Consider the following 21,303-nt stretch of genomic DNA (forward strand, 5'->3'; position numbering starts at 1 on the left):
CTTGCTTTGTCTGTGAATGTACCTGGAACTACGTCAAAGGATGTCATAGTCATTGTTCTGGTGACTCTATTTTTTTTTTCTTCAAAAAAATTATCTTTTTAATTTCAACTAATCAAATATATCTTTGATTTCAAAAATACAAAAAAAAATAGTTTTTTCTTTATATTTCCAAAAACAAGTTACAGTGCCAAACTTGGACGTGGACTTGTATAAAAAAAAAAAAAAAAAAAAAGGTTGAAAAGTGAAAAATGAAAAATGAAAACAGCTTTGTTTTTGGGTGAGGGGATTGCTTTTTTATTTGGATTGGTTTAAAGCGTAAAAGAGGAACGTCGTCGTTTGGGAATTAAACGGAAAAGTTGTAAAGCAGGCAAGCCGAAAACCCCAAAAGGCAGGGAAGTGGAAAGCGATGGCGGCGGTAGGGCGTGGGAAGACGCGGCTGAGCAACGGGGAGCGGTCGGCGTACTTCGCAAGGAGAGAGGCAGCGAAGGTATTAGGAAGTGTCCTCTAAGGCGATGCTCGTCGCCAAGCAGTGGCCTCCATAAAATCTCTGATATATAGGCCTTGTATCAGAAACAAGAAGGCCACCTTCGCTCTCGTCTGCCAAACACTCGAGCGTATGTTTTATGTTTTATGTTTTATGTTTAATTCATTCTCTCTCTCAACTTCCTAATTCCTTGGAATTAAATTATCACTTATAGTATTATTTTGTTTTTCAGATCTTCCTATTATTAAGGATGTTTTGGATGCTGCTACCATTCTCAATGCCGCCAAATGGAAGGTGGTATCAATTCAATTTAAAAAATTAAATTAAATGTAAATATGATTTATGGATAATTTTTTCTTTCCCTTTATTTGTTTTATAAATAAATTGAATTACACTTTTGTGTTATTTGAACATTATTATTTATTTTAGGAAAAACATGTAATTCTCATAACATTTAATTAGTATAAGAAAGAAAAACTATAGCCAATATTAATATAGTTTTAAAAAACAAGATTGTTTCAAAAAAAAAAATTATTCTTTTACTATGATACAAAATACGAATTTATATTTTGACTCTATTTTGTGCTTATCATGTCCTTTTTTTTGGGTAATAAATTTAAGTGATAGTATCAATATTCCTAAATTTAGGATAAATCAAAAAACTTTGACAAAAATAGGGATCGATCCCATGAATAAATTATAAAGGAACATTATCACTCTTGACCAATGACATGCTAGTGTATTTACCACCCAAAAAAAAAGGATATGCTAGTGTGAAACAAATAAAATAAGTGATCAATAGTGTAATATTAAGAAATTCATTGTGTCTAAAAAATAATATACAGGTCTCTCGCAATAATAATTAAAAAAAAAAAGATTGGTAAAAGTTTTTTTGTTAAGACTACCATTATTTTTCTCTTTTACTCCAATGACAAATTTGGATTATGAATTCATGGGTTTGTATTTGTTCACAACTTGAGCTTCAATCCTCCTCTCTCTCTCTCTCTCTCTCTCTCTCTCTCATGCACATATATACACACAATTTTAGAAAAAAAAAATTATGAGTATTTGATGGAAATAAAATTCATAAAACTCATACATCTACCCAGGAGAGAGCACAGCAGTAATATAGAAGCATAAATAATGATAAAATAGATGATAAAGAAGAAAATAGCAAAATAGATATATTCAAAATAAGGTTAAAATGGAGTATGGAATATGAAAACTGAAACTAATAAAATCTTACTTGAATAAAAACTTATGTCTTTGATAAACTTGAAAACAACTATCTTTGATACAAGCTTGAAAATAAACTGTCTGAAGAGTTACAAGATTACAAAATAAAACCGTCTTAGAAACTAAAAGGTTACAAGGTTCTGTCTTAGGGAAGGTTACAAGATTATAAAAGGAAAGTAGAGTACAAAAGTCTTTCGGAGAGAGGGAGAGGGAAGGCTATTACAAAGTCTTTCTAAAGCTTGGAATCTTTTGGAATTTTAGAAGCCTAAATTTTGAAGCCTAATTTGGAAGCCTGCCTCCTGTTTGCATAGTCCTCCGCTTTTATAGATGTAGTGAACCATGGTAAATTATCCTGAGTAGGTAAAATTAACTCAAGTTAAACTGCTGGTAGGAACCATATATTCTAAGAATCAGAATCTGTCAGGATACTTTCTGTCGCCTATAAGTGAATAGTGTTCTGTCTGTCTGGGAATCTGTCCGCATGCTAATAAACAGTAGTGAAAAATCCGCCTATATTTGTCTAGACTATTTTGGATCTGTCTGGAAATTATTTACGCGTGCTGGTGAATAGTGATCTATCACAGTGAATAGTGGTCTGTCACCACTGATGAATAGTGATCTGTCATAGCTGTCTGTTCGGGAAAGCATTCTATCTTTCTTGGAGCATCTAGTCTGTATCTACATAGTTATCATAATCTAGTGGATCAAAGTTATCTTCATACTACTCATACTCATGAACTACTCCATAATTGCTACATAAAACGCAGTATGAAATAGGAAGATAAATAGGAACATGACCCTTTGCTGTCATTTGTCTAGGATCCTTTACATTCTTTCTTCTTCCAAAAAGCCTCCTTGCTGAAGGTCTTGGACCATATACGGCTATTTTGTCAATGTAGCTGAAGAAATGGAAGCCTTTGTCTAATTCTTGTTGTATTTCATAAATCTTATTACTCATGAAATTAGACCATTCTTGAGCCAGAGCATCCGGATCATCAAGTGATAAATAAGTATCTCCCGTATACCAGTTGTATTCAGGGATACATTTCCAATCATGGATAAGGACCAGAATGTGTGTTGGCTGAACTTCCATATAATAACTATTGTCCCAAACTGGAAGAGTACTCCATATAGTAATCCTCATATAATTAAGTCCTCCAATCTATGCAACCACTTCTTGGATGACTTTAGGAAATAAACTAATCTATCTTCCAGAAGTTATGATCAACTTGCTAATAAATCCTGCTTCAAGCATTTCAGATAGCCATAAAGGATCACAAATTACTGGATCTTCTATCTCCTTATTGATAAGTAATCCTGGATAGGGATTGTATCTATCTCCTGTTCCTTCATAAACTCTGTCTGCTTCTCCAAAACTTTCATACCATGTGGCCTTATGAGATATCCATGTATCATCTGTCATATTTTTTGTTCTGATAAATGCTGTAGAGACTAATACTTTAAAAAGATGCATCCATCTATCATAAGAACTTGTTAGAGCTTTATGAGTTAATATCTTCTGTTGGATTTCAGGAAGTAAAGTTCTAATGGCAAGTCTCGTATTTTGCTGAATCTTAGGGTGGAACTTTGAAAAGCTTGTTCCCATAAGATAGCTTTTTAGAGACTGTGATTCTATCTTTGTGGAGCTTGAATCTCTATCTTCCTTGCCAGGGAGTTGACAACCAAGTGCTTCAATAAATGCACTGGTGTTAACAAGATATAATTCCAAAGCCTTAAGGGTTTTTGGAATAAAGATTTCTGTCTGAGGGTAAAGGCTACTTGTAGATTATCAAGAAGTAGTTTAATATGAAGAGGAAGGTCTGTAAATTATCCATTCTGAAAAATGAGATCAGTGCGGAGTACTTCTTGCAGAATTTCACTTTTGCCACCACATGAATGCATTGCCTCTGCTAGCAACGTATTAGAAGGGATATTGTCTCTATCGAGACGCCTTCATGCCTATCTGAAATCCTTACATAAGGTTTTCGGGATTGTTTGGGTTTGGGTTGCACCGCTGGTGCCTTGCCCTTTCCTTTCATGTTTGCCTGGGAGGTTCTTTTACTCATAGTAGTCTGCAAATGGGTTTCGGGAAAAGGATTACGTCTTGAAAAATGATCTTGAAAATAAATATTTTCTTGCAAAGTTTCTGTAAAATTTATTTTAAAAACTTTTATGTCAATATCCTCTTGTAAAGTCTTTTCAAAATGTTTTATAAGAAGAGCAAGAAAAGCATTTATAATAAAACCAAACTTTTCTTTGTACACTTCTGTGCTCTTGCTGAGTAGTAGTAGTATCATGATAAAGTCTATTGGTGTCTGAGTGGCTAGAATTCAAAATACTCACAAGGTCTATTATGATTTTATTTGTCTTGTATACCATGCTATATCTCTCATTCTGCAGTAATATGTGAAATAAAGCTTCATTATAAAGTCTTTCATTAATAGGAAAATTTGTTAGGGGGTTATAATTAATTCTCTCTGTCAGGAAATTAAATTTGTCATTATTCAAGAAATTACCACAATTAATGTTTTCTTTAATGATTAATAAAGGAGAATCTGTCAAAACTTCTTTTATTAAAATATTTGTTATATGAATATTTAAGGATACTATAAAGGGTGTAAATATGTCATTTATTATAATTTTGTTTGGTATCATACTGTCAATCCATATACTGTCAGTCCATGTACATTGATTACAAAAGATTGCATCCATATTTCCATCTTTTATGCCTTTTCTACTAAGTTCTTCTGTACGAGGAGATTGGACTTTATGTTGGTGCCTATACAAAAAAGTAATGGGGAAATATGAACAAATCTCTGTCTCTTTATTTTGTCTCAATTTCTTTTTGTCATTTATGTCAATTGGTCATCTAGTAATATTTCTGTCTTTAAAGATGACAAACTTGTTTCAGCTCTATAGATTCCTCTTTCGTTGATATCTTTTAAAATAGTAACCTTTTTGGAAGAGTGTTTTTCTTTCAAGACAAGTGATATAATGAATCTAAAGAATATATCTTTTCCCAACACATTAGTTTTAATTCCTACATCTATCACTAAAAAGGGATAAAGTAAAGCCATAAAAGGAGTTCCTAAAATAATTTTAGAAGGAAGGTCTTTAATTAAAACAAAGGTTGTTTCAAAATATATTCCATTATTACATATATGAACATTTGGTATTTTGTGATTAATTATGAGATTTTCACCATTAGCTTGAGTTAATTTCAGATGATTTTTCATAATACTTTAAGGGTATTAATCCTTTTTGTATACAATTCATGTCAGCACCTGAATCTATTTCTATCAAAGAGAATTCTTTATTAATTACTAAAGTAATTTCTGTATGCCATTTTTGGAAAATTACTCTGTCAATTAAACTTAAGAAATTCTGTCTATTGCCATCATCATCAAATTCATTATTATTATTTAAAACATCAATATCTGTAACTTCTTTGTCTATGGGATTAGCAAATTCTTTTAAATTTATTATTTCTGCAATATTTTGCTTATTTATGTCTGTGGAATTTTCCTCTTTAATTTCTTATTTTACCATTTTTGCTTCTGTCATTAAGTTTTGTAGAGCTACTAGTTTTATCTCTACATCATCTTGTTTTATTTTTATTTTTATGTTTTCTTTCTTGTCTTTTTCTTTCTTGGCTTTTTCTTCTTTTCTGCAATCCGTAACATGGTGTCCATATTTCCTACACCTAATACAAGCAATAGGTATTTCTATAGAATCTTTCAATTTTAACAAATATTCTTTCTTGTCTTTATGATGATTCGGTAGATTTTCTATCAATTTCATTATTATGTTTTTTTGTTTCCTTTTTCTTTTATTAATTTTAAGTGGGTTGGTTGATTTTATTTCTTCCTTTTTCATTACTTGATCTATCTCTTTTTGCTTAACATTAAATATTTCCATTGATTCATTTATTATGTCTTTCTCAAATTCTAATTTACTTATTTGTTTAAAAATTTTATTATGTCTGTCACATTGTTTTTTAGTATGCCCATATTCTTTACATTTATGACAAATAATATTTCTAATATGTTTATCAGGTTTCTCATTTTCTGATAATTCAGTAATCTCTAATACTGTTATGTCCTTTTCCATTTCTTTTATCTCTATTGGTGAATTTAAAATTTCTATCTTTTTGGCCAATTTTACTAGACTGTTGTCTCAAGTATAGTCCACAGTTCTTTCAATTGATTTTAGTCTCTCATCAATTTCTTCTTTAAAACTATTACTCTTTTTGGAACTATCAGCTTTTTTATCTTTGTTGACTAGTCTTTCTTCTTCTTTTGTATCTAGCTTCCTACGTATCATATCATTATTTTGTCTTTCTAACATTTCTTTTAAACTATCATCATTCCTAGGACTATCATTTGTCTTTTCTAGACTATCTTTCTCTCTCTCTTTCTTTATCATGTTTCTTTCTTTTACTATGTCTTTTCCTATATCTAACTCTTTACGTAGAGTTCCATCTTTTGAATTGGTTAGAGTACTATTGCCTTGTTGTCTTTCTATTCTTTCTAACATCTCTTTTACTATACCTTTCCTTATTATTCCTTTTTCTTTGTCTCCATCTAGCTTCTTTTTTTGTATTGTTTCTATTATGTCATCGTTCTTATTATTATTTCCTTGTCTTTCTATTGAACTTTTTACTTTTACTACATCTATCATCTTTTGCACTTCTTGACTATAGTCTTTTTTATTACTATTTATGAATCTGTCGGTGCTTACTAAGCTATTATTTTTTCTATCATACCAATTATCTGTCACTAAAGATGATCTTTGATGGGGTTCAAAGTTTCTTTCTTGTTTTGAATTTAAAGATTTAATTTTTTTCATAAAGTTCCAAAAAACTGTCTATTCTATTATCTCTATCATTTTTTCTTTCTACGGTGGTGGTTCTTTCAATGGCTTCTAAAGATTCAAATTTTTTATTAATCATATCTAAGAAACTATTACTGTGTCTATTAGTCTGTCTGTTGATTTTATTACCTGTGAAAGTACTCCAATTATTTGTATTATTATAGTTATAATTATCCATATCGCTGTCAAAGTCAAAATTAGTTTCATAATCCATATTAGCATTAAACCAATCATTGTCTATATCACTCATGCTATAACCTTCATCATAATCTATATCATCATAGTCCATGGTTCAAATTAGTGTGTGCCTAACCTAAGTGTGAACAAGCAAATAGATGATGAGCTGATAAACGTATTTATTCTATTTCCAAGCAATTAATAATTACTGGTGGAACTATTACTAACCACTGGTTTCCTTGTTATCGGGACCACCTCCTCAGGAAACTCCATTGCGGGACCACCCAAACACACGCCTGTCCATTGGCTAACAATAAAGGGGCTAACCAACGCGAAACTATGGTTTGCCAACGAGCCTTTAGGCTGACCAACGCTAACAAGGAGCAAGTAGTGGCTATAAATTAAATTAAATGTAAATATGATTTTATGGATAATGTTTTCTTTCCTTTTATTTGTTTTATAAATAAATTGAATTACATTAGTGTGCTATAAATAAATTGAATTACAGTTTTGTGTTATTTGAACATTATTATTTATTTTAGGAAAGACATGTAATTCTCATAACATTTAATTAGTATAAGAAAGAAAAACTATAGCCAATATTAATATAGTTTTAAAAAACAAGATTGTTTCAAAAAAAAAAATTATTCTTTTACTATGATACAAAATACAAATCTATATTTTGACTCTATTTTGTGCTTATCATGTCCTTTTTTTTGGGTAATAAATTTAAGTGATAGTATCAATATTCCTAAATTTAGGATAAATAAAAAAACTCTGACAAAAATAGGGATCGATCCCATGAATAAATTATAAAGGAACATTATCGCTCTTGACCAATGACATGCTAGTGTATTTACCACCAAAAAAAAGAGGACATGCTAGTGTGAAACAAATAAAATAAGTGATCAATAGCGTAATATTAAGAAATTCATTGTGTCTTAAAAATAATATAAAGGTCTCTCGCAATAATAATAAAAAATAAAAATTGGTACAATTTTTTTTGTTAAGACTACCATTATTTTTCTCTTTTACTCCAATGACAAATTTGGATTATGAATTCATGGGTTTGTATTTGTTCACAACTTGAGCTTCAATCCTCTCTCTCTCTCTCTCTCTCTCTCTCTCTCTCTCTCTCATGCACATATATACACACAATTTTAGAAAAAAAAAATTATGAGTATTTGATGGAGTTGTAGCTCTAAACTAAAGTCTTTAACAAAGGTTCTAAAATGCATTTAAAATAAGCATCTAAGGAGGAGTTAAATGAGGGTGAAAAAGATGTTGGTGATGAGCGAGGGGTTGTTGGCTTTAGATTTAACGAAGAATGTGGGGAAAAAATTAGTGATATTAAGAAATTCTGCACTGAAAGAGAAAGTGATAAGAAATTATGGCGTGATGGAGAAAGATGGGTGATAGCAACACAATTTGGACTTGTCCTCTTCGACTTGTTTGTCATCTTTGACAGTCACAACATATCATTTCATGTTATGACAATGTCATTGTTTGGTATTATGAATTTCAGTTACAAGCTATATTCAACAATAAGTTTCAACAGTAATTTTATAGTCTTTAATATTGTACGGCACCGAGGTCCCAAGACCCAGGTGGGCCCTAGGCTCAGTCACAATGGCATGGCCCCATCACTTTAAGTTCTGCTTGAAACTACCTTCACGAAATACAAGTTTTGAGCCTTGGCCCCAACCTATGCTCGGCATAAATTTCCCGAACATTCACTGAAACCCTGTCCCGACGTACCATAGGATACTCGGCAGTTCGGGGAACATCGCTACTGAGCATATTCACCTAAGTTGGAACCAAGTTCCAAAGCCATAATCGCTGCGTTCCAATCTCACCTAAACATCCACTTACAACAGATAATATTGGACCTTCAATTGCACTAACAATGACAGTAATCATGATCTCCCTACTAACTTAGAACTATAAATAGGAGAAGTTAGGGAAGAAAAGGGGGTTCAGAAAAAGGGAGAAAAAATAGTCATTTAGGAAGAGAGCAGAGAGATTACTTTGAGTTTCTGTGTCGAGAACGACCCAAAGTAAGAAATCCTAAAACCCACCCTATAAATAAGTTGTGAGCCCAAGTGAGGTTAAGCCCAACAGTCTCATTTCCGGCGTGCACAAATACAAATATATATATATATATATATATATAGAGAGAGAGAGAGAGAGAGAGAGAGAGAGAGAAAGAAGAATGAGATTAGTCTCTTATAGTGGCGGTTTTGGATATGCTGCAAAGACAAAACGCCGCCCAAACCTAGTTTTTTTGTAGTGAAAGAAGAATGAGATTAGTGTTAGTTTCCTCTTTTCAAAGAGAGTATTGTGTCTAGCCCACCATAGGTATCTTATTTGAAAGTTCAAAAACGTGTATAAACACCTTTGAACGTTTAGACCTCCAAATTACAACTTAACCAATTCAAGCAATATGTCAAACAACTAGTGTGTGGAAACTTAACATAAGCTATAATATGGAATTGGTAAAAACTATCTAAGCCGAAACAAAACACAATCCACAGCAGATACTAAAAAGGCAAAGATAGAGAGGAAGGAAGATGCAAACACAAAGACAACACAAGATGTGTTATCGAAGAGGAAATCGAAGCCCTCCGCGTAAAACCTCTCCGCCGCCCTCCAAGCGATAAACAATCCACTAGAAAATACAGTTGGGATACATGGACAGCAATAGACCCTCCAAGCCTAATCTACCCAGTGCACTTAAGCCCTCCAAGCTTCTTGCTCCAACGAGGCTGCGCCGAACCTTTTTCTTTTCTAGCTTCCCGGATTCCGCTACTAGACCGTAGCATCAACCAATGAAGATTGGTTCCTTCCTACTGCTACCCAGAAATCCAAACAGCTCTCTCACAGTAATGATAATGGTGAGAATCAGGTTTGGTATAATGCCTCTCAAGGATTTGACAATAGAGAGGAAGAGAGTTGAGGAATTTGAAGAAACTCTAATGTATAGATTGTGGGTGAATCAATCTTGTTTTTCTTTAGGGTTTCTCTCTCAAAATTCTCTCTGGAAGCTCTCTTACAATCGTGGGTAAAAGGGGTATTTATACTAGAGTGGTAGAGGAATGTGAAACGTCAGGTTTTACAAAACAGGGGTGGCTCGCGGCTTGACCTCGCGGCTTGACTAAGTCGCGAGATCCAGTCGCAAGATAACCGTATGGCCAGTTGTCCTGTTTTGTCCTGTAGTGCTCTAGCTTGCATGACTATTCACCTTCCAGCATGCTTGGCACGTGTGCTGCGTCTGGCGGCTTGCAGCCGCGAGTCACCCGCGAGGCCAAGCCGCGAGTCTCTGTTTTCTTGCACACTCTTAAGCAAACTTCACTCTATCTCACTCACTACCCTTACATCAAACCCACCTAAATACAGGGTTACTAAATGCTGAAATACAAGCAAATTTGACACGGAATAAATCCAATTAGATGGTTAAATAAATTCAACCTTACAATCTCCCCCTTTGGCTATTCCGTGACAAAACCCTAAAACAGACTCTAGACTTAACATGTGAGTTGGGAACAGTTGAACAAAACTCACTCACACCTAACTCTAGAAGCTGTGAAGCACTTGAATCATATGAACATAATACTCCTGAAACACAACAATACACCATGATCATTGTAAGCAGAAAATCATAAAATCATAAAATGCATATGAAATAGGCAATATATGATCAAGCAAAGATGGAGTTAAGAAACAAACCATGGCTTGATCAACCAAGTGAACACCACAAGGTAGTGATCATAGTGCTCATTCACACTTGGAATGAACACAAGGACATACAAGTTAACAAGCCCAAGGCAAGATACTTGTATGCTCAACACTCAACCAATTCATAATACACAAGGTATATGCATCTAGGAACAATCCTACAAGGGCACAAGAGTGACAGTACAAAAATCAAAATGCAAGACATTTAGATTAAAGTACTAATTTCAACATAGCAAAAAGACTGCATTAAGCAAGGTACATACCATAAAGCCTACAAACTATGCATAAAACATTAACCCTAAAAGCTTACAAAAGCACATGGGTACAAACACAAAACATCCTGAATAACATCATCAAAATATATAAAAGTTTAAACTAAGAGTATAGGTTAAGAGTTAGAAACAACTATACACCAAAACCATAGTGTATCAAACCCATATAAACATTAAATACCCAAAACATAAGCATATATAAACAAAGTCTCTGATTTTGACAACTTTGACAACTCCCCCTCAACACATTACTCCCCCTTAAGAGCTGCTTTTCTGCTTCTCATCATCAATGTCATTAACAACAGAAAGAAACATCTCCCCCTTTTTGACTGGAATGGCCAAAGGGTCACTGTTCATGCTGGGTGGTGAAGCTGTCAAGTTTTGCAGACAAAACATCAATCTGGTCCTGCATGGCTCTCATCCTCTCAGAGTGCTCAGTCTGGACTTCTCTGATCCCATCAAGTCGTTTCAGAATGATTTGGAAAGCATCTGAAGGTGTATCTGAAGAAGTTGATGCTCTAGACCTTTTGCCACTCCTCCTGGGTGTTGAGGTTGATGCATGCCCTGCTGCCTCTGCTTCAGTCTCCATTGGGACACCCTTTCCTTCATCACCTTCATCTTCTTCTCCTGGAAGCCTAACACTTATCCTTTTGCAGGTAAGCTTGTTAATTGCAGAGGGTGTGGACATGGGACTGATGTCTTGAGGGATTGGAACACCCTTCCTTCTAAAAATCCTCATTAGCAAACTGGGAAATATCAATTTTGGCCTAGAGGTTGTTCTTGTCTCATCCACAATGGTGTCATATATGTGGGAACTTATGTCAATGAAATTCTTTTCTTTGAGATCCATCAGAAAAATTGCTCTTGCACAGTTGATTGTAGTCAACTTCTATATGGGATAGAGGTTAAACATCATGATTATTGTTAGACACCTCATGTCCACTGGAAAGGCAGTGGTATTCAAACATTTCCCTTCTCTCTGCCCACCTATCCTTTGTTGAACTGTTTCAATAGAAACACTCTTATCCTTGTAATTGATAAATTCCTGATCTTCTAATCCTTCAAGCCCTAGCACATCATCAATGACATGTGCATCCAAAATGAATTCTTTACCTCTAACCCAGCAACTTAACTCATTCTCCCTTATCACAGCATTTGAATAAAACTCCCTAATCAGGGGTTCACACACTATAGGGAGATCACTCAGAAGCTTTTCCCATCCTCTTCCTTCAAAACAGCTGGGGATAAAGGATTGTCTTAAGTCCTCCAAATCTACAAATCTTTCTTGAATAATTCCTGCTTTCAAGAAGATATCCTTGTATCTCTCAAAGTGTTGAACTGACCTAAACAGTTTAGAATCCATTTTCAATCTTTTGTCAGCCTTCTTTGCAGGAGTTTTCTTCTTCGGAGGTGAGGGAGCCATCTGTGAACAATCAGAAGAGGCCATAACAGCATAGAACAAAATATGTGTAGAACTAGTCAGTACCATGTAATTAACAAAGAGATTTCAGCCACACAGATGAACTTGAACACTTAAACAATAAGCTACTTAGATCAACCACATGGATAAATAAGCCTAAAATAGGAAACACAAGAACAACAGGGAGAATGCAGGGGAGAATAAAATCATGAGACATATAATGGAAAACTGATATGACTCATAATCAGCACTTTGAAACTAACAGATGCTCCCAACAGATTAACACAATAGAACATGCACATTCAGCACAGTAAAACTCACATTCTCAAACAGAACATTTTGAAACAACTCAACAGCTCAAGATCAGATAAAATAAAAGACACACTTAGCTAAGCACAGGATGAAGACCAAAAAGGAAACAACCAAGATCAAAACAAACTCTAGCAACAGCATCCGCAAGCTAAGCATGAACATAGAGCAATAGCCGAATCACAAACCCATCTCTAAAACATAAACAAATGCGAAAAATCAAGGGGAAAAACACAAAATCAAGTAGAAATGAGTTCAAAACTGAAAACCCATACCTGTGACTTGAAGAATTTGAGCAGAAAATATGCAACAATGGAGATTGAAAATGGGAGCACGGAGTGTTTGGGAAGGAGATAGTTTAGAGAGAAGATGAACAGTCACAAATGTTCGAGGGAAAATTGAAAAATATTTAAAAACTGCCCCTATTTCTACCAAACACGTGTTTTTCGCGACTTGATTGAGTCGCCACAAAGTCGCCAGTTCAAGCCGCCAAAACACTCAAGGACAAAAATTTGAAAAAAAAATTTTAAGTGTTTTTCGCGACTGGAAGGTCTACCCGCGAGTTAGTCGCGAGCTGAGCCGCGAAAATCTCTGTGTAACCCTTGCGATTGGACCTTCCACTCGCGAACAAGTCACCAAAAATGACTCGCGAAGACGCGACTAAGGCTCGCGACTTGACATACCCGCGACTGAGCCGCCAAAACAGGGCAAAACTGGATTTTTGAAATTTTCAGATTTTTCAAATAAAATACTTTCCAAAAACACCTAAAACACTCAAAAATCTTTTTGTGCTTGAATTAACAAAGATTGAGCATGTGAAAACACATTTCATCAAGTACAATCACACAAATGAATATGGCATTTATTGAACATAAACTTGTGTGTTGTGTGTGGATATCAACAATGAGATAGTCCTTAGTCTAATGTGAAGCTTCAATGATCAATTCAACCAAAACATACACAATTAGCACTAAATCATGTGACCCATCTCAATTATAGAAATATGTATATATGACCTCCCATGAAAACTTGATAACATAACTTGGAGCTTTACATTTAGCTCCACTTTTAATCATAACATTTGATCATTTTGATCTTTTGAGGCAATCACCTCTCATTGTGAGAGTGATATTTGATATTTTTCTTTAATGAACAAGCCTTTGGCTTTTTGAATAAACATTTTCTTTATTATAAAGTCACTTACCCTTTTTCCTAGTCGAATACTAGAATGTGCGACAGACTTTTGCAGCTCAATATCTCTTTTCATTTGGAGATTTACATTTGGTGAGCTCTTTTTAGCAAAAACAAAAATAAATAGTGGGAAGATATATAGACACAAGTCTATGCATGTCTCAAGATCAACATAACCATTCACTAATCATTCATGACAAGTTTGAAAATCTATTTACAACAATCACATAGATTTCAAGATTTTTTCCACAGTGATATGAGTGCATGAAAACAAGCAATGCTCGAAAATGCACAAAGCCATTAGCACAAAGGTACAAGGCAAAACAAGTTTTGAGACAAAAGCTCAACAAAGTCAATCAAGCTTTTTGATTTTCTAATTTTTATGTGATTTTTGTTTTTTTGACACTAAAAGCAAAAAGATTGATAAAACAAAATGAAAAATATGCACAAGTAGACAAGCAAACAACCAACAGCAAAAACAGCAAGCAAACAAACAAACATCGTCACAAAGCATAGGAAGTATTAATGCATAGACATGTTGTAATGCTTATGCATGAGTACCCTTTTTCACCCACACGTCACTTGCGTTTGGGGTGATTTCCTTATACGATTGGGTACGGGAGTTAGGGCTTTCAAACCTTCGTGAGAAGCTTTCCAAGCAGTTGGTGAATGCACCAATCATCTTCATCACGTTCATCATTCCGGGATCACCATTCTGATCTCTAGATTGATCACCTGCCCAATTTCTTCTATCATTTCTAGGTCCTCCTGACCTTTGAGGAGTTGCACTATTCTTTGCTCTCAGCTTTTGGCAATTTGGTCGAGTATGCCCTTGAAGTCCGCAATAATGACACACATAAGTTGCTCTAGGACCTCTTTGTGGTCGTGGGCGTGACTTGGCATGAGATTCAGACCTGCCCACAGATTGATTACGGGGATTCAACATCCGTTGGTTCACCACATTCTTCTTCTCCTCCATCTTGAGCTTCTCTTCATTAAGGTCAACTACAACTGGATCTTTGGCCTTTACAAACTTCACTTCTTTAGTGACATTTCCAGATGAACTACTTCCTTCGGTATATCCCAATTCGGATTTGTCTGAAAAGCTCTTTTGAGATGAGATAACATCATCTAGCTTCTTGGTGGTGACTCTTTCTATTTTAGCATTAGCTTGCACAACCTCATTCTCAAGAAATCTCACTTTTGTGTAAGCTTTGGACAGCTCACCATTCAGTGTTTCTATCTCACATTTGGCCTCCCTATATCGGATTAGGAGACTTTTGTAGTCCTCCTCTGCCTTCTTCATTTTTCTCACAGCAGCCTTGGCCACCCTTGTGTACTCACCCGACTTCTCCAAGAGTGAGTTATAATTCTCTTGAAGATTTGCTGTGCTTTCATCTTCTTCAGCATCTAATTCTTTAACAATTCCTAGTGATTCATCATCACTATGTTCTCCAAGGTCTCGTACAAGCAGATTCAACTCATCTGAAGACTCAACATGAGCAATAGTCATAAAAGCTGAATAGTTCCCCTCTCCATCACAGCTTTCTTCAGATTCTGAGTCAGATGAATCCGAGTCACTCAATGTCGTGGCATACACTTTGCCTTTCGATTTCAAATAATTCGGACATTCCTTCTTAAAGTGTCCATGTCCGTTACATTCGAAGCAAGTGACACCTTGTGTAGGTTGGGATTCTTTTCCATCTTTCTTTTTTAATTCCCTTTTCTCCCTTCCAGAACTTTGGAATTTTCTTTTATCATCAAATTTGCCATTATTTTTGAATTTCAAGAACTTTCTGAAATTTTTGACAAGGTATGCAATATCTTTGTCAACCACATCTTCTCCCGATGAGTCTTGATCTTCCACCTTCTCATTAATGGTCTTAAGAGCAAGAGATTTACTCTTCCATTGATTGGGCAGCGACATCTCATAAGTCTGAAGAAAACCAACCAGCTCCTGGACTTTGATGTCATTAAGGTCCTTGCTCTCTTCAATCGCCGTTACTTTAGCACGAAAACTTTCCGGCAATGATCGAAGGATCTTCCTTACAATTTTTGAATCCTCCGTTTTCTCCCCCAAGTTGAACTTGCTGACAACCACCTCATTTAACTTCCCATAGAAAGAGTCAAAAGACTCATCCTCACTCATTTTGAGCTCCTCAAACCGAGTGGTCAGCATTTGCAACTTGGTGTCTTTCACTTTCTTCGTGCCTTCATAGGTGGTTTCCAAAATCTCCCATGCTTCTTTGGCAACGGTAATATGAGAAATCCTGTGAAATTCATCTGGAGACACACCACAGAAAATAGCATTGAGTGCTTTACTGTTAGCATTAGATGCAGCAAGTGTTGCCTTATCCCAAGTGGATTTGGCTGCCTCAGGTCTGGTCCAACCAATCTCAACAGCATCCCAAACGGATTCATCAATAGAACACAGAAAAGCTCTCATGTGAACCTTCCAAAAAGCATAATTACTACCATCAAAATATGGAGGTGCATTTAGGGATTGAGACCGATCCATCTCAAAAGTGAGTCAAGGATCACACAATGGTAATGAAACCAATAACAGTGTACCCGCTCTGATACCAATTGAAAGTTAAAAAACGTATATAAACACCTTTGAACATTTAGACCCCCAAATTACAACTTAACCAATTCAAGCAATATGTCAAACAACTAGTGTGTGGAAACTTAACATAAGCTATAATATGGAATTGGTAAAAACTATCTAAGCCGAAACAAAACACAATCCACAGCAGATACTAAAAAGGCAAAGATAGAGAGGAAGGAAGATGCAAACACAAAGACAACACGCAATGTGTTATCGAAGAGGAAACCGAAGCCCTCGGCGTAAAACCTCTCCGCCGCCCTCCAAGCGGTAAACAATCCACTAGAAAATACAGTTGGGATACATGGACAGCAATAGACCTTCCAAGCCTAATCTACCCAGTGCACCTAAGCCCTCCAAGCTTCTTGCTCCAACGAGGTTGCGCCGAACCTTTTTCTTTTCTAGCTTCCCGGATTCCGCTACTAGACCGTAGCATCAACCAATGAAGATTGGTTCCTTCCTAACTGCTTCCCAGAAATCCAAACAGCTCTCTCACAGTAATGATAATGGTGAGAATCAGGTTTGGTATAATGCCTCTCAAAGATTTGACAATGGAGAGGAAGAGAGTTGAGGAATTTGAAGAGACTCTAATGTATAGATTATGGGTGAATCAATCTTGTTTTTCTTTAGGGTTTCTCTCTCAAAATTCTCTCTGGAAGCTCTCTTACAATTGTGGGTAAAAGGGGTATTTATACTAGAGTGGTAGAGGAATGTGAAACGTCAGGTTTTACAAAACAGGGGTGGCTCGCGGCTTGACCTCGCGGCTTGACTAAATCGCGAGATCCAGTCGCGAGATAACCGTATGGCCAATTGTCCTATTTTGTCATGTAGTGCTCCAGCTTGCATGACTGTTCACCTTCCAGCATGCTTGGCACGTGTGCTGCGTCTGGCGGCTTGCAGCCGTGAGTCACCCGCGAGGCCAAGCCGCAAGTCTCTGTTTTCTTGCACACTCTTGAACAAACTTCACTCTATCTCACTCACTACCCTTACATCAAACCCACCTAAATGCAAGGTTACTAAATGCTGAAATACAAGCAAATTTGACACGGAATAAAGCCAATTAGATGGTTGAATAAATTCAACCTTACATTATTAAAATACTAATTTGAAACTTACTAGGACAATTAACATGATTTCTCCTAGTTCAATCTAGCATGAATCTTTAGTAAACAGTTATATAGTCCAAAAATCATGCTAGTTAATAGCTAGACCATGATGCCATTACTTTCCAAGTCTAAATTGAATTTCTGAACACTAACCAAAGACTCATCTATATATATATATAAAACCGAAGCTTTTGAAGCTTCCACAAATTTCCACGTCAGCACCATATTAAAAATAATAATAATAATAATAAAATAATAAAAATAATAAAAAAACTTTAAAACCCTACTCGATGCTCTGCGTTCTCTCACTGTTTTATTTTTCTTTTTATTTTAGGCTCCAGAGAGACCGAATACTTTCTTCTTTGCCGTTCTCTCTGCTTCTCTCAATTCTCAGAATCCCCAACCCGATGCTCTGCGTTCTCACTTCTCACTATTTTATTTTTCTTTTTATTTTAGGCTCCAGAGAGACCGAATACTCTTTCTTCTTTGCTGTTCTCTCTGCTTCTCTCAATTCTCAGAATCCCTAAACCATAGCCCATGGTCACTCTCTCACTCCTTCAGTGGCAAAAAGTGCCAGCCTCCGGCCGCCACCGTCATATATCGCCAAAGCCACTACCAATGCAGGTATTTTATGATTTAATTTTTGCTATCTTAGATTTAGGTACTTGGATTTGGTTTGATTTTCTTTAATTTAGGTATTTGGATAATTGGTTTTGATTAAGGTTGAACCCGTGCAAAATTGAAGATATCTGCTTCTTCTTCAACTCTCTCAGCCTCCATCTTTTCCCTGAAAAACACAAAACACGAACTGACCTCTGACCTCTAGGTTATTGGCGTTAAATTTTTAAAAAAAAATTAAATAGGAATTATTGAAGCTTGGCTTAGACTATATGGGAGTGAAACACAAGAAAATGATGGGAAAGTTAAGAAGATTATGCCGTACGAGCCTTTTCAAAGGCGATTCTGACTTTGTTGGTGCCATGGTGGGTTAACCCCTGAAAATCTGTCTTTATTAATCTTAATTTTCTTAATTTGTTTTTTTGTTTTTTTTGTTTTGTTTTTTTTTTTTTTTTGGTTAGTAAATGAATTATGAATGAATATTGGCCTCAGTGTTGTATCAATATGCCTCTCTTATATTTTAGGTTTGATTTGTTCAAGTTTAGTTGAAGCTGCTAACTCTGTTGGTTGACCAAATTTGTTGATTTAATGATTTTAGCATCATCTTCTTAAATCGTTTTCTAGGGAGGGTTTATTACTTTTATTTTTTTAGTTATTGAAGAAGACCTTTGTTCATGTTAGGCACACATTCACGCAATGTTTGAACCAATCTTAGATGCCTAAACCGTTCTTTCCTTTTTTTGGGGTTTATAATAAATGGATTATAGGAATTCAAACCTAAAGTCTTTCTAGAGAGAAAATTGAATAACACCATTTACTTATCATTGGAGAGTATGTTGTTCCTGTGATACAACCTCATAATTACGAATAGCTACTTTTCATCTGTAAGGGCAGGAAGAGAAGATGTGGAAATTTGTGGTGCTTTGGTCAGCCAAAACTAAGTTACTGGTGAAGGATCTGTCAATTGCATGCCACAAAACCTGCATAAGTTTGCATACTCCTAATTTGGCTTTCAATATTGGTCATTGTCCCTAGCAGAAGATACAGCAAGACTTCTTTTGCATCTCTCACGCCCACATGAACCACATTGTGAGTGTCCTTTCTGTGTTTTTCTTACTTTCTCTTTGTTTATATCGCTCTTGGTATTGGAAATTTTTTGTATACTTCACTGTGTGTGTGATAAATTACAGTGGTTAGATGTTAAATACTTAGTAACTATTTATACATTTGTATTTTGTTTAAAGTTGTACTACAAGTTGAAGATTTTGGTTGGTGACTATGTTATTTGTTCCCCAAAGCATTTGTAAAAATGCCTAAACCAAACTTTCCATCACTTAGGAAGTACAAGGAAAAAAAATCTAATAGAAAACTTTCCATCCTTACTGAAAGTTATTTTGAATCTTAACTTCAATGTGAAGGGTTCACTGAATTTTTTCAGATAAGCTTTCACTTTGAGGAAAATATTTCCTATTAATATAGCAGTCCTACACTCCTATTGTTGAGTGCTCTGCTTATGGGGATATTTAGATTTGCTTAGGAATTTTGATTCATGGGAACTGTTTTTGTTAAGGTGGTGCTGTCTTTGTTAGAAAAAGAGGAAAAGGAAGTTTATAAGAAGCCTAAATCTGAGATAAAGAAAGGGTATTTCTTTCCCCATTGTTACTTCCCAGAAATGCCAAAAATAATTGTTTCACTTGAACTTGGGACCTATATGGCTTGAATTGTTTAAGAACTTTGTATGTCTAGAGCAATTTAGTAATAATTTTCATTTTTTAATCCTACTTAGCTTTTGAAGATATTTTTTTCATCTATTCTTTGTTTGCCGATATCTATTTCTTTCAAATGGTAAATGTTTTAGTGACTCTACTTCTTTACACTATCAATGTTAAAGTTGTTCTCTATATATGAGTGAAAAGGCTCCACATGTGAGGCTGTACTAACACTAGCATATTTATAGTTTGAATGGGGCTCTCTTGATTTTCCTTATCTTATTGATGTAATTGAAATATTTAACTTTCTCATCATTGATGCAAAATTTCATAGTCTTCTCTTTGGTTATATTAGTCCTAACTTTGTATTGCTTTGTTTTGTTTATTTTTTTTTTAAATCATTTATTTGTTTCTTTTGTTACAATTTTATATAGTGTTGAGGTTAAGGTGTATATGACCATATCTACATTACAGCTAATTTCACATCATGTTTTCTTGGCTTACAGAGGGCTGAGACCTTGGGAATTGCTGAATTCCCAATACTAGGCTGCATCAGGAATATCCAAGTTGGGGTTAAAGATACAATCTTTTCATCAAGGTAAACATATTACACATGTTTGTATTATTTTATTGTGAACAAAATAAATTAAGAACTTATTATTGTCACTATCTAGAATAATTTGTGCATCATGTATCATAAAGAGCTTAATTGTGATCATAAATAAAACTGTCTTTTAAATATATATTGGAAGACTCCTAGAATAACCTACCGTAGATGGGTGGAATCTCATTAAAAATCTTGAGGTGAGTGGGATGTATGGTCCACCATGGTTAATAAATAGACTTTAACAGGCACATGAATCAGTAATGAAATTGGTCTGTCCAGTTCACGCTGATTTGTTACTGTGATGATTTCCTTGAAACTTCAATATTAATGAAATGGTAGTAAAGTGATTTGTGTTGTTGCCTTCCATTTCTTTGTGTATTGGCAGAATACACACACACACACACATTACACTTCAATCAATAACTTCCATGGGAACGTCCTGTAACTTCTGTTTATGTAAGAAATATGAAGTTGAAATCAAAAGCTGCTTTTAAGCAATAAATGAGTAATCCATCCAATGCTAGGTAACAATAAGAAATAAAGAATTGAAGGAAAATTCAAGTCTAAAACAATAAAGCTAATCAAAATCGTAGAAACCCCATAAGAGATTATCCTAAAGAAAACAAAATAATTTTCTCTCAAAGACTATTTCTTTGGCTACTGATTTTATGGCTACTAAATTGGATATGTCACTTGATGATCTTATTAAAAATAGAGGTTCCCGTGAGAGAGTTAGATAAGTAACAGCTATTTGATTTAGTTTTATAGATTTTTGTAGATTAGGTATTTTGTTGTATATTTGCTTCTCATAGTGCTTATTAAAAGTGGTTGTATTGGATATTGCATGATGGTGGTAATGTTTTTTAGAGACTTCTAATTATTGATTTTGTCCTTTTCAATGTTGGGCTTTTCTGGGTTTTGCATGTAATGCTATTCTTAAAATTTTAGTTGATAATCTGTTT

The sequence above is a fragment of the Quercus robur genome, chromosome 4 (genome assembly GCF_932294415.1).
Source record: "Quercus robur chromosome 4, dhQueRobu3.1, whole genome shotgun sequence".
NCBI classification, from domain to species: Eukaryota; Viridiplantae; Streptophyta; class Magnoliopsida; order Fagales; family Fagaceae; genus Quercus; species Quercus robur.